A 15,349-nucleotide genomic window follows, 5' to 3' on the forward strand; every position below is an offset into this window, starting at 1 on the left:
TGTGGGTTTCTTGTTTTGTTTTGTTTGTTTTTTCACTTCCTCTAACAGACCTAGAGTCTGTCTGTCCCAGATATTGCGCTCTCCCATTCAGAGGCCCATCCACTACTCTCTTACTCAGAGGTGCCCTTACAGCCTCTCACCAAATACCACTTCCCGTCAACCTACAAAATGCTCTTAAGCAAGCTGACTGTTGGTGAGGATAGAGGATGGCTCCCTGCTCTCTAGTTGCTTATCACTAAGATGGGGGAAAACTTCATTTTAAAAGAGCTGTTACTAAAACAAAGCTGGGATAGGTGCCACAGGGATCAGGAGGAGAAGTCTGAAACTACGAGATGAGTCCACTAGGAGATGGGTCCCCATGTCTCCTCGGTCCCCTCTAAGGACACACCTTCCCCACACTGTTTCTAAGCCACCAGGACGCAGACAGACACCAAACACTCCTTCTGGTGCCTCTTTAAACTTCGGCCAAATACTTCAAAGAGCTGGCCAGCTACATTTCCAAAGAAACCTCAGCAAACTGCTTCACCCTTTAACCCTTTTGTTCAGGCAACAAGCCTGCCACACAGATGCCTCCAGCTCTCCTCCGACTGTGTCTAATTGGTTCATTTTCTCAGCATAATTAATGCAGGGCATCCCTGAAGCAGGCAAGACCCCCACACAGGTCAAGTGTGTTGGGAAGGATGGTCTCCAGGGAAGAGCTGATTCTAAAGCCACTCCTGCTTTGCTGGGAATTTATGCTCTTAAAGCCCACATCTTCACAGGATCTTTGAGTGAGATCCTGAAGGTCATCTAGCACTCATTTTTATAAGTAAAAAAGTGAGGTCTACAAAGAAGTGACTTGCAATTCATTTCAATTCAACTAATATTTATTGATTACTGTGTAGGGGTCATTGTGCTATGCTCTGAAACAGGATAAAAACATAAGGACTTCGCCCAGCCAGTGTAGTTCAATTGATTGAGTGTCATCCCATGCACCAAGAGGTCACCAGCTTCACTCCTGGTCAGGGTCAGGGTACATTCCCAGGTTGCAGGCTCGGTAGGGGGCATGCAGGAGGCATATAACCGATGTTTCTCTCTCAATGATGTTTCTATCTCTCTCCCTTCCTCTTTCTCTAAAAAAAAAATCAATAAAAATATATTTTTTAAAAAACACATAAGCACTTCAGATACTTGTAAGTCAAATAGGGATATGACAAATAATTACATACATATATTTTGAAAGTCATTTTCTTTATAGCTCCCGAGTTTTGTGTCTTAAGGACACTTTCCTTACTCTGAGGTTATAAAAATATTATCCAGAACTTTAGATTGGATCTTTGTTATGCAAATAATACCTTTACAGGGGGAAAACACACAGTAAGAATATATACATAGTATAAAATTTAAAAACTAAGATGAGTGTAGACTCAAAAGTTAGCTCTTCTCCTGTCTCCTAGTCACTCAGTTCCTCTCTCCAAAGGCACTGGATGAGTACTCTTTCAAAGATATTCTACACACAGATTTATTCCAAGACAAATCAAAGAATGTGAATGGTGCCACAAGAGAGGGAGCTCAAAGCAGGAGGGATCTCATCTTATGTGGGAGAGATGAGAAAAGGCAGCATTTCAAATGGGGCTTTATTTTCTTGGGAAAGGAGGTGGTAGTTTGAAGCAAGTTCACTGATGTAGGAAAGTGTAGCTGTTAAGCCCAGCCAACATCAAGTAGCCCACATTAGCTGGGTTGGATAATAAAAAAATTTGGACCTCTAAAAATGTGAAGAGCAATGAAACCATCTTGAAGAGGGCCTTGATGGCAACAGGAGATGTCCACACTGTATTAAAAAGAAAAGGGGAGCCTCTGCGGGGTCTTGAGAAAGGCAGAGTTATAAGAGGAGCTGAATTTGATATAAGATGGACCAGAGGTAGAGACAGCCTTTACAGTAAGTCAACAGGATAGCTACCCTATTAGGGTAAAATAAATAGTACAAAAGTTCTTTTATGGTCATACAAAGAAAACAAGAGTATATGAAGTTCACCATCACAAAAAGGCTGTCCCAGGTCCAAGGAAGGAAATAAGGAGGACTTAAGAATTTTTTTAAAAGTATTTCAAGACAACAAGAACCTAAGGGGGGGGGGGGGGGGAATGGCGCTCTTGCCAATTCAAAGAGCATGTGGAGAAAAAGGAACCCTTCTGCACTGCTGGTGGGAATGCAGACTGGTGCAGCCACTGTGGAGAACAGTATGGAGCTACCTCAAAAAACTAAAAATGGAACTCCCATTTGACCCAGTGATCCCACTACTAGGAATATATCCCAAGAAACCAGAAACACCAATCAGAAAGGATATATGCACCCCTATGTTCATAGCAGCACAATTCACCATAGCTAAGATCTGGAAACAGCCTAAGTGCCCATCAGTAGATGAATGGATTAGAAAACTGTGGTACATCTACACGATGGAATACTATGCTGCTGTAAAAAGGAAGGAACTCTTACCAGTTGCAACGTCATGGATGGAACTGGAGAGCATTATGCTAAGTGAAATAAGCCAGTCAATAAAGGAAAAATACCACATGATCTCACTCATTCATGGACAATAGAGACCATTATAAACTTTTGAACAATAATAGATACAGAGGCAGAGCTGCCTCAAACAGATTGTCAAACTGCAGCGGGAAGGCCGGGGAGGGTTGGGGGGCAGAAGGTAGGGAGGTAAGAGATCAACTAAAGGACTTGTATGCATGCATATAAGCATAACTAATGGGCATAAGACACTGGGTGATAGGGGAGGCTAGGGGACTGTCTAGGGCGGGGGGATAAAATGGATACATATGTAATACCCTTTGTAATACTTTAAGCAATAAAAAAAAAAAAAAAGTATTTCAAGACAACAAGAACCTAAGGGGGGGGGGGGGAATGGCGCTCTTGCCAATTCAAAGAGCAGAGTGGGAGTCTTGGCAAAGGGCAGGTGTTGGAGCAGGCCCCCACAGTGATGCCTGGGATTAACAGGAAAGGGAAGATCAGGCATAGCAAATTAATCACTGAGTGGCTTCCTGAAGCTACTGTTTTGGGCAAGAAGCTGACTTAATCTGAGCACCAGGCTCACTCTCTGACAACCCTGGTCCGCAGAGGGAATTTCAAGCTCTGTTGTTAACCTCAAGAAGACAATGAACTCATCTGATTTGGCAAAGCTGCATAATTTTAAAAAGAGAGTGAGAAAGCCAGAAGATAGAAATTTTACAGAAAAAAATAAAAATCAATTCTCCTTACTTAGCTTTCTTCTCTGCTTTACATTATCTCTCGCAATCACTTAGGCTTCCAGTGAGCACAGGAAGCAACAAGATAATGCTTCAAGGGGGCCTGGCAGTGTGCCTGACGCACAGCAGTCATTCAGTGAGACCATCCAACCACTGGTGAGGTGAGTGTGCAGACAGAAGAGAAGCAAAATGATCCGCAGATACTTCTACCTCAATGTCTCTGCAGCCTCAAACTCTCAACAGAGATCAATAAGAACAACCCTCAATCTGCTCTTCAACGTTTTTTGCATTTGTTGTTTTGGAGACCAGCTTTTTTAGAAGGAAGAGGCAAATTAAAAGAGAACAAACCTTCATAAGATTACATAAAAAGCAAATCAAGCCCTAGCTGGTTTGGCTCAGTGGATAGAGCATCAGCCTGTGGACTGAAAGGTCCCAGGTTCGATTCTGGTCAGGGGCACATGCCCGGGTTGAGGGCTCAATCCCTAGTAGGGGGCGTGCAGGAGGCAGCCGATCAATGATTCTCTCTCATCATTGATGCTTCTATCTCTCTCCCCCTCTCCCTTCCTCTCTGAAATCAATAAAAAAAATATATTTTTTAAAAAGTAAATCAAAACAAGCTGCAGGGAAGACTTGGGCGGGGTGTGTGTGTGGCGGGGGGGCGGGGGGGGGCGTTTACAATGTTCCATTTAACAAACTGAACAAATACTTGAGTCCCTTCAAAACGAAGTGTGGGGAGTAGTCGTGTGCAGATCAGCTTGAGCAAAGAAGCAGACATTTAAATACCCAGTGCATTTTAAAAAGATCTCAGTAAAAGAGGTTTCAGGCTGATGACAGTTATCAAGAACACACGACACTCCTGAACATAGTAATGGAGGATTTAAGAAATCGTGTCAGTGCTCACTCACAGGTTTGAAATAATGTAGTTTTAGACAAAATCAGTGCGGTAGAACTCCTGGGCACACAACAGTGTGCTGAATAAAAGTTTGGCTGGAGAAAGATTTCCTGGGAATTTAGGGAAGAACAGAGATTCTCCAAACCAAGCTACCGACGTGGCCGTTGTAATCATCAGGGATACAGCTGAGGCAGTATCATAAATGTCCCTATTTGGTTGTAATTCCACAAAATGATTAAAAGCAGACTTCTCCACATAAGATACCCTAGGAAGGCCACGAAACTGAATGTGACAGGACTATGCCCTCAAAAAGTTTACAATCCAGGGAGGAAACAAACATGCACACAGCCAAGTCCAACGTAAATCAAAGAAGGAAACATTCAAAGATGTGCTTTTCTTTTCTTTTTTTTAATCCTCACCCAAGGATATTTTTCCTAATGATTTCTAGACAGTGGAAGGGAGGGAGAAGGGGGAGAGAGAGAAACATCGACACAAGAGAGTTGCATTGATCGGTTGCCTCCTGCATGTACACAGACCAGAAAATTGGGGATCGAAGCCCCAACTGAGGTATGTGCCCTTGATCAGGAATCGAACCCAAAACCCTTTGGACCACGGGGTGATGTTCCAACCACTTAGCTTTTTCTAACCAGAGACATCTTATTCGTCTGAGAACTGCCCACATCCAGAGGAAACAGGAAAAACAAAACCTCCCTATCATATCAGGTCATGTGGTTTGGACTCCTGATCTTTCATATTAATGGCTCAGGCAGTTTAAACCCCCTGACCTTTTCCTCCTCAAGGATAACATCTAGGCCTCAGTTATAGTTCAGCTCCAGGCCCAGAAAAGCAGCAAAACCAGCCAAGTGACACAATGGCTGCCTCAGGAGGACCCCCTGCCCTGGCACCGACCAATCAGCGGAGACCATGACCCTGAATGAGCACACCTGGAAAGCTGATGAATATTCTATTAAGGCCCTATCTTGAGATCTCCCCTAAGATTTCAATCTCTGAGAGAGAAAAATATGCCCAGGTCAAAGGACCCAGTGACACTCTCTCCCTCCAAGGAGCACACTGTGCCATTCCCCCACAGGCACGTATCCCGCAACCTCTAAGGGACCCCATGACACTTGCAACTAGGGAGCAATGGGCAGCAGCAGCTTGTCCTGGGCTAATTCCCTGACTCTGTCTCCAAGGCCTCCCTTTCTCTGACTTCTCAGTGAGCCAAAGCAGCCCAGCCTAGGTTTTCCTGTTGCATCTTCTACGCCCTTCATTGTTTCACTGTCCTAATAAGTATTTTTGCTGCCATCATGGACTCAATACCTTTTGTTTAGTGCTGTGTAGCCCTTCCCTTGGATATCCCCATCTCCCATAACCTTTTCCTTAAATAAATTCAAGTTTTCATTATTCACCATCTGAGATGGTTGTTTAGCCTCCCCGTGCACTGCCAACTTGAACCTTTCAGTTATTATTAATCCTTACTGGAGGACATGCTTAGAGAGAAGAAGAGAGAAAGAGACAGAGAGGAACATCAATGTGAGAGAGAATCATTGATCGGTTGTCTTCCAGAAGCTTCACAATTGGGGATCAAACCAACAACCCAGGAATGTACCCTGATTGGAAATTGAACTGGCAACCCTTTGGTGTGCATGGAACAACACTCAACCAACTGAGCCACTCAGACCAGGCTAAAATGTATTTTAATAATATATTTTATTTAACTCAATATATATGAAAGATTATAGATTACATCTTAACATGCAATCAACATAAAAATTTATTGAGGTAATTTATAGCTTTTTTCATAATAAGTCTTTACTTAAGGTAGACTAACCACATTTCAAGCACATCTCAAGGCAGATGAACCACATTTCAAGTTCTCAGTAGCCAATAGGGCTAGTGGCCACTGCATTGGACAGCACAAGTGCTCAGTGTGTGACAAGTCTGGGTCGGAGTCACAGGATGAGCCTGGGGATCTGGAAACAGTAGAAAGGGTTCAGAACCACACCACAGGGCATGGAGTATTAGGATAAACAGCAGATGTGGAAAGATAACAGCAATGAGCACTGAGGGTTATTTTTAAAAGCACCACGTATGTGCTTGCTCTCAAAACCCTTTCTTGATATATGAAGGTCCAGTTTCTACTTCTAGTCCTAAATGGTTTGTTAGGAGCAGAGAGAGCCAGAGAAAAAAGCAAGGTGAAAACAGAAAAGAAAACAAAAAAGGTGTTTAAATGAGCACGTTTGCCTGGGTGGCAGGGAGGGAGGAGAGGATGGGACATAGACACAGAAGATAATGACTATAAACAGTGTATTGCTGAAACTGGTTTGGCTCAGTGGATAGAGCGTCGGCCTGCGGACTGAAAGGTCCCAGGTTCGATTCCGGTCAAGGGCATGTACCTGGGTTGTGGGCACATCCATAGTAGGAGATGTGCAGGAGGCAGCTGATCGATGTTTCTCTCTCATCAATGTTTCTAACTCTCTATCTCTCTCTCTTCCTCTCTGTAAAAAATCAATAAAATATATTTAAAAAACAACAACAACAACAACAAAAAACACACTGTATTAATGTGCCAGGCACTCTTTACAAATAAGGACAATGAGTCTTAGCTGAGTTGAGTAACTTGCCCCAAATCACATTTTTGTAAATGATAAAGCTGGATTCAATAGGCACTCTGGCTCCTAAGCTGCAGGCTTGACCACTAAGCTAACGTGGGCTGGCTGAGCAGGGCAGGACACCAGGTTCCATTCTGTGGTTCACTCTCTGGAGCTTTTGGAACATCTAGCTCCTGTGTGTGTGAAAGGGAAAGTCATGTTATAGTGTGAAAAGGCTAGTTCAAATGGGAGGTGATCCTCCTTAAGAAAGCCTCCCAAGAAAGATGAGATTGGGCATTTCAGACAAATGCAAACGAGGGACAAGGGGGGAGAATGAACACATATGATTAGAGTCAATAGGTTTCTTCTGAGGCCTCCTTTAAATCTCGGTTATAACATGTTTATTGACCACTTATTATACGCCAAGCATTAGAGCACTTTACAAGTATAATGCATTTAAGCTTCTCAAAAATCCTGTAAGCCCTAGCTGGTTTGGCTCGATGGATAGAACATCGGCTTGCAGACTGAAGGGTCCCAGGTTCGATTCTAGTCAAGGTCACATGCCCAGGTTGCAGGCTCAATCCCCAGTAGGGGGTTTGCAGGAGGCAGCAGATCAGTGATTCTCTCTCATCATTGGTGTTTCTCTCTCTCTCTCTCCCTTCCTCTCTGAAATCAATCTATATATGTAAAAGGCTAATGTGCTAGGTGTCTGACTGTCTGACCGGTCGCTATGATGCGCACTGACCACCAGGGGGCAGAAGCTCAACACAGGAGCTGCTTTGATGCACACTGGTATCGTGGACCTGGTGCTCACAAAGCAACACTGGGCTTCCCCCAAGTGGGACACAGGCCCTGCCAACACCCTGGAGTGACACCCCACCAAATCACAGCCGACACTGCTGAGGCCCCATGGCACAAAATGCAGCCCACAGCCCAGCCCAAAAACGGTCACTGTGGATGCCAGATAATGACTTCACGTAGAAATGTTCAGCTTCCTCTCCCTAGCTACGACTAGCCTCCTTGTAGTTTCTTCAGCCCAGGAACACGACTTGCTTTATAGCCAGGTACAAACATTTTACACTTTAACCAAATGTCTATGAAGCGTTTTCCTGTGCCTCACCTCACTTGATTCTTACAGAAGTCCTGGAGTAGGTAGATAGGAGATTCAGTGGAATTCTATTTTATTTTCTTTAGCCGGAAAACAGAGATTTAGAAAGCTTAGAAACTTGACCCGACTGAAAAGAAGAAATGGTGGACCTTGAAAATTACTTCAGGTTTTCTCACTGCACAGAATATAATCAAACACTGCTGTAGTTAAATATGTAAATCTCCCTGCATGATCTACAATAATAATCTGCTTTGTGTTGATATTTACTGCTGTGTTGCTGACAATTACCTGAAAGAGAAGTTCAGGTGCTTCACTGGGCTGGAAAAAGTTTAGCTACATCACAAAGCAGGTTTAATTAAGCAAGTTTATTCTATATATATATATATATAAAGGGCTAAGTTGACTTGCATATATGCCATACATATAAAGCTCTCGGTGGCACCAATCGCATGCATGTTTTAATCTGTCATTGTCGATTGTGAATTTGGTTGACATTTCTATTATAGAGAAAAGGTGAACAGTGATATTAAAATAATTCTTCTAATTAATTTCCTTTCAATGTGCATGAATCTGTGCACCGGGCCACTAGTAAATATATTTATCCTGTAAAAAGCATATTACAACAGCCCTGGCCAGTATGGCTCAACTAGATGGATCATTGTCCTGTGCACCGGAGGCTAACAGGTTCAATTCCTAGTTAGGGCACGTATGGGGGTGGGTGAGATTGATCAATGTCTCTCTCACTCTGCCTTCCTCCCTCTCTTACACACACACACACACACACACACACACACACACACACACTCTATAACATTAGACCAGTGGTTCTCAACCTCCCTTTAGTACAGTTCCTCATGTTGTGGTGACCCCCAACCATAAAATTATTTTCGTTGCTACTTCATAAGTGTAATTTTGCTACTGTTATGAATCGTAATATAAATATGATATGTAGGATGTATTTTCATTGTTACAAATTGAACATAATTAAAGCACAGTGATTAATCACAAAAACAATATGTAATTATATATGTGTTTTCTGATGGTCTTAGGCAACCCCTGTGAAAGAGTCGTTCAATCCCCAAAGGGGTCGCGACCCACAGGTTGAGAACTGCTGCATTAGACAGATGAACAAATTGAGAGGTGAAGAAACTTGCCCACAGTCACTCAGCAGGGGGCAGTACTTGCTCATGGTCATAATGGCAGTGGATAGTAACAAAGAATTTCCAAGCCCAGCTTCTCCCACACTCACATCCTGGAAGGGGAGCTACAGTGAGAGGAGCCCAGTGACAAAGGCAATCTGGGCATTGCCTGCAAACACTAGCCTCTCAGGGCCTGAATTTCAGTACATGAAAGCACTGAACCAGATGACCTCAGTGGTCTCTTTTGAGATTTGCAAATTTGTCTCAAGCTGGGTGGGTGTCTTGGCTGTCCTGTTCTCACCATCTATTTGGGGTTCCTTCACAAAAGTCCTACTGTGGTTTTTGAAATGAGCATAGGTTGTGAGAGATTTGAGAAGCATCCTGTATGCGCAGAAGCTACTGCATCTGTCAGGGCAGGTGGAAGCAGGGGAAACAGGCAGGAGGAGTTCTATTTCTCAAAAGATGCCCAAGGGCTCTTCAGTCCATGGCTCTCCCTGGCTGCTTTCCTGGTCCTCCAACTCAAATAGTTAAGTCTAAAAACAGGCTGCAGCAAGAGAGAAAAGATGATTTCTCATGCCATTTGCAACCTTCCTCTTCTCTCAGATAAACCTTCCTAGTAGTGAGACAGGAAGCCCATTGTCCAGCCAGGATCCCTTTTCTCATGAGAAATTCCCACACGATGGGGGAGGGCCAGCCTTTCCCAGGGTGTGGCCCTGGGGCAGGGGTGGGAAAATAGAGGGAGAAATCACCCATGGCTTAGGGTGCCCCTGCAGCTCCTCCTAGACTCCACCACCACTTTCCTAAGCCTCCAACTCACAGGAGAGGGGAAATGCCTGCCAGCAGCTGTAGAGCCAACAAGAACAACGTTTTCTTTACTGGGCCCTGGCCCAGGCATGAAAACTTGTCACCTGGAACCAGCCACCGAAGTTCTTAGTCATTTTGGAAGAAGTGTTGTTTCTCTCCTCAGCCTAGAAACCCTGACCTGAAAGCACATATGGTCAGCTAGAACCCCACCCATCTTTCAAGATTCAGAACTGTCTGCCACCAAGAAACCCAAACCAACCCAGAGAACACCAGAGAGAACTAAGCAGCACAAGGTACAGCTTACCAGCATGGGCCTAAAATGAGAGTGCCCAGGTGTGAACTGCTTGACAGTTACCCACAGTGTGGGTTTGGGCAGGTTTTCCTACTCCTCAGTTCCCTCATTGTAAAATGGGGATACTAAAGGTGTCTGCCTCACAGGGTTCCTGTGCAGATTAACCACAATTTTGCAGGTAAAGTGCCTGGTGTTGGGTCTGTAGTCTTATTATTCCTCTGTGTTCTAGAAACATCTTCTTCACTCCTCTCTGTAAACTATCACCACACTGTCTCTGAAATTACTCACAGGTCAGTCCTTCCCCCTCCTCTCTACTAACCCCCACCCACTCTAACCTCCACCCACCAACACTGTAGGCAGTTGTTTTGCTCATTTTTGTATCTCCAGTTCTTTGCACAGAATCTGACAGAGGGTAGATGCTTAGTAGAAAACTACTTAACTTGCAAAATTTTGCCCACATTTCAAGGCACTGTCTTATTTCCAACTGCAAACGATCACATGGTTTCTGATTTGAGATAAGTTTCAAGAACAGAAAACAGCAAAAAGGCCCCAGGATCAAAGCCGGGGGGTGGAGTGGGGTGAAGTGGGGGATGTTAAAGCATGGTTTTGCATTAGACAGATGAATCTGGGTTTGAACAGGGGGCCTGCTCTGCAACACTGTCAACTGCCTGAACTCTCTGAGCCTCACTCTTTAACAGCCAATACTCATCTCTATGAAGTATTTGTAAGGACAGATAAAAAACTGCATCATGCCTGACACATACCAGGCATGGATAACTTTTGTACATTTATTTTCTCATAGCAAACCAAACCCTCACCTCTGGGATTTAGAATGGGGGAGGGCAAAGAAAAGAAAAAGGGCTGTTACAGACATTTCTGGATACTGGAGAAGAGACACTCGGGGAATCTTGCTTTGCTCTCTTCTTGCTCCAGCCCAGTAATATGCCAGCCCCTTTCCCTACTTCCCTTCTCAGCAGAACAGACCAGACTGCTCTTGCTGACAAATGGCTTCCATATGGCCTGTTACCCTTTCACCTCCTCTTGTTCTCAAAGCTCAGGAACTCAGGGGAGCAGGCTGCCAGCTTGGGCCACACCACCCTTCCCTGCCCCTTCCAATCCCTCTGTTTAACCGCTAAAAGAAGGGCAGGCAGGGAGGACCACTCTCTTTCATCTGACTGCTCCAGGTCTGGGTCACTCAGTGTCTAAATCCACCTACCCAGTGCAGTGACCTACAGAGCACAGCCTACAGTTGTTCCCCAGTCTAATCCCTAGGTAGGTGGGAGGACAGAAGAGGGAGCAAGGCCATTCCATGTGCATTAACAAACATTACTATGTTCCCCTTGATAGTGGTAGCTTAAGGATTAAGAGAAAGCAAATGATGTTTATTTACTTCCACCTCAGCACTTGCTACTTGTTGGTCTTCTTTCCTTCACCGTATCATCTAACTCAGTGGTTCTCAACCTTCTGGCCCTTTAAATACAGTTCCTCATGTTGTGACCCAACCATAAAATTATTTTCGTTGCTACTTCATAAATGTAATGTTGCTACTGTTATGAATCGTAATGTAAATATCTGATATGCAGGATGGTCTTAGGCGACCCCTGTGAAAGGGTCGTTCGACCGCCAAAGGGGTCGCGACCCACAAGTTGAGAACCGCTGATCTAACTAACCTCCGAAGGAAGGCTCCAGTCAGCTGCTAAGGCACTGTCCAACCTCAGAAGGTAACTGGTGAGCAGGTGATAATTAATTTAGGGATCTGCCTTGGAGTTTAAAACAGGGTTGGACTCTTGGGTACAAAAGTCACAACTATGGTTTCATTTCCAACTCCACAATCTAACTGTAACTCCTAATGCCAAGTCCAGTGCCAAGAAACACATATTTAAATTTAAAATAAATTTAAAGATGTCTGCTGCTCAACAGGGTAGAAGTGAGGAAAAGAGTTAACATTTATTACCAGGCATGACACTGGACACTTTAAAACTGCCATCCTCTTTAATTTTCCTGCCCTTAGAGGAAAGTGCTATAATTACTCAATTTGCTCAGATGAAGAAACTGAGGCTTTGAAAAACTTTATTAAGAATCGAAATATAAACTCTGGCTTGCCCTTCTCTCTATGATAGGAAAGTCCCTTGTGATTACAGATGCCACTGAAAAAATTTAGCTCAAGTGTAGCATGAGGTAGAGTACATCTGGACAAAAGTTGCAGTGATTCCTGTTGGGAGAAGAATGTGGACTGGTGAGTTTACTTGAGCCCAGAGGACTCAGCTCATATCTCAAGTGGGGCCACATTTTTCCAGAGAAGGAGGAGGGGGGGCTGGGCTGGGGGGAGGAAAGGCAAGACAGTTTCCTTTATTAATCTCTGAGTACTACAAACAATGGAGCTATTCAAGCATTATGGATACCAAAGCTGCAAGTGAGAAAGGTATAGGAGAGCATTTTCAGCTGAGAACACTAGTCTTCCAAGAGGGATATATGAAAAGAAGGATGCGACCTAGACTTATACAGAGGGCTGTTTTTCTGCCAGCTGCCCAGAACATACAGGGTCACTGGAGCATCTCTACCGAAGCCCAAAATAAACAACCTCTGCCATGAACCAACAAAAGGTGAGTCAGGCAGTGTTCTGCTTCTCCCAGATGCTCAAAAGGCCACTGCTCGGCACCGAGGCCTACACAGCTGCAAAGAATGAAAGGAAATAATTGGCAAACTTTAGTTACAGATGGTTGCAGAAATCTGCTGAAGTGATAGTCTAAAACCAGCAAAACACCATGGCTGTTTAAAAAACATCAGTCAATGAAAGGTAAAGTTCCAAATGGAATTTTCTAAAGAGATGTGATTGGGTCTCCTGTGACAGACAAGGTGTATCTCACAGATCATGATACTAAGCCATGCCATGAAGTGATCCCTGTACATTCTGTGGGTGCTTGTCTTAAACCTGACGTCCCCAGGAGACGGACTAGGAAATATAAAAGGGAAAAGAAAATGTGGATTTTGGGGAGGGGTGTGTGAATGAAGTTGCCAGGGCTGAGGGTCTTGGTCTTGCCTTTATCACCTCGGAACCAACGAGGACAGAAACACTGACAAGTGACAGACGAAGTCAAAAGTTACAAAGGCCACTGATCTGGACGTCCTTCCTCCTCCATCTTGTGGGGGATGGGGTTCTCTCTTTAAAGCACCCATCTTAAATCACCCTTTCCCACGCAGCCACCACAGGAAAAGCAGCTTGTCACATCTTGGTTTCCTTCTTGAAACCTCCTAGAAGGGGAACTTATCACCCTGTGTTATGATCAACTGATCAAGGGCAGGGAGGAGTCAAAGCCACCCAGGGTTTGTTTTTTTGTTGTTGGTTCTGGGAGGGGCGGGGGTGGGTTTTGCTCTTCCTTACTTCCAACTTTTGGGTCTTTCTAAAGATCTGGACTATATGGGGCAATGAAGGTCAAATCAAAGGGCTGCATGCCACAGAGTACTCCTAGCAGATCCCTTTCCTCTACTAAGTAAGGAAGAGCCTCTCCCTTCCTGTGAATTCTTCCCATAGTTTCTCTGAGAAAGCCTTACTTACGCTTCTTTAAAGAGCTTTGAAAACAACAGCAATCCAAATAAACCTGCTGTGAGGTCCAGAGCAGGGCACTTGGCCCTTGAGGTGCTTTCCCAAATGCCAGGGACTTGCTCGCCTTTGATTTTAACCTGTGTATTTATCAGCCTGGCTCTAGCATATTGTTGAGATACCTTAAGCACTATACAAAGCAACCTCCAAACAAATAGATTAGTAAAACTTGGGCCTTGATGTGGTTAAAGTCAGCAGTAGACTCTCAACTCTGGCAAGCCACTTTTGACTGATCAGTACGAATTCCTGGTCAGAAGATGTTGCCTGTTGCAGCCTTACCCATTCCGTGTATCAATAGATAACCATGTTCAAATGTCACCCAGCTGAACAGAAAATATACTTTAATCTTTCGTCTTCCAAAGAGTGGGTTTAATAACTTTCACCCAGAAGAGAGTAAAAAAAACATTTAGAAGTGTTGATTCTTATTCTCTCTGAGTTCCACTTTCCTAATAAAAACTCCTTAATTAATTTAACAATTATCTACTGAGCACCTAGCAATGTGCCAATGTATCAGACTTTAAGGGGAAGCAGGATTGTGACCATGTAAAAGAGAGTGACTATGAGGTTGTGCCTGTGATAAAGGAGAGTGGGAACATGCACAGAGGAGATAAGGATAGGAGCAATGGCAGAGAAGTTAAAAGAGGTGGTATGTGTATGGAAACCAGCAAATGATTCCAGGCTTAAAAGGAGAAAGCTGGAAATTTAGAAAATTAGGCTGGCACTAGAACAAGGAGGACCCTAAATACAAGGCTCAGGGATGAAAAATCTTGGTTTTTTCTTTCACAAAATGAGATTTTAAGGACCCTTCCAATACTTAAATGCAAAGTCACGTTATTAATAAGAAAGTGGAAGTCCATCCTATAGTACTAATCCAGCTAAGAAATCTGCCTGGGGACAGGGGAAGGATAGGTGGATTCATCATGCTTCTCAAGTTTGCCTAGGAGTGGCCCTGGCTGGGTAGCTCAGTTGGTTAGAGCGTTATCCCCATATGCCAAGATTGCAGGTTCCGTTCCCAGTCAGCGCACATACAAAAATTAACCAATGAATACAAAAGTAAGTGGAACAACAAATCGATGTTTTTTTCTCTCAAATCAATAAATGAAGTTTTTCTAGGAGAAAGGGGTCAAGAAAGAACTGGAGGGACTGGAGCAGAGGAAAGAAATACAAAGACACCTTCTGGTCATTTTCTTTTCCCAGGGTTCCCTCACATGGTAGCAGATGGTCTATGCCTGGAGGACTGGATCTCAAAAAGCAGCTGATTCTAACAGTTGGGGTCACAGGACCTCTCTGCACAAGCTGAATGCCAGAAATCAATGGGTTCCATTGTGCCTCCATGCATGAGTTCTCATATCCAGCCTTATGCCCTCTGCCTGCCTGGAACAGAGGACTGGGGAAAAATAATACTACATCACTTTGAAAGACTGCACTTGCCAATTAATGGAGTACATGTTAATTTTATTTAAATTACCTTGATTTTACTAGGAAACTACTGAGATGCTAATAATTTGAGAGATAAAGGACTTGCCCATAAGAGGTCAAGATGGTGAGGCCTTTGGGCAAAGGGGCAAATCATAACCAGAGGAAAATCAGTAACTGCCTCTGGTCTTCCTCTTCTTCCTGCCCAATGCACGGAGAAGTCTGGCTCCACCAAACCAACCATAAAAACAGGCTGCATGTTTCATGTAAGA

The 15,349-nt window shown here is 44.0% G+C and overlaps 1 protein-coding gene and 1 long non-coding RNA gene across 5 annotated transcripts in view; both read right to left on the bottom strand.

The window, feature by feature from the left end:
* The window catches only part of SUSD6 (sushi domain containing 6), a 105,303-nt gene that overhangs the window by 12,652 nt on the left and 77,302 nt on the right, over positions 1–15,349 (bottom strand). The gene's annotated exons all lie outside the window — the stretch shown is intronic.
* Positions 7–12,364, bottom strand: LOC132232686 (uncharacterized). Its single transcript, XR_009452465.1, has 2 exons — positions 6,761–12,364; positions 7–1,112 (listed from the first exon to the last, which is right to left on the bottom strand). It is a non-coding gene; the product is annotated as an uncharacterized LOC132232686 (long non-coding RNA).

Source organism: Myotis daubentonii, chromosome 1 (genome assembly GCF_963259705.1).
Source record: "Myotis daubentonii chromosome 1, mMyoDau2.1, whole genome shotgun sequence".
Taxonomy (NCBI): domain Eukaryota; kingdom Metazoa; phylum Chordata; class Mammalia; order Chiroptera; family Vespertilionidae; genus Myotis; species Myotis daubentonii.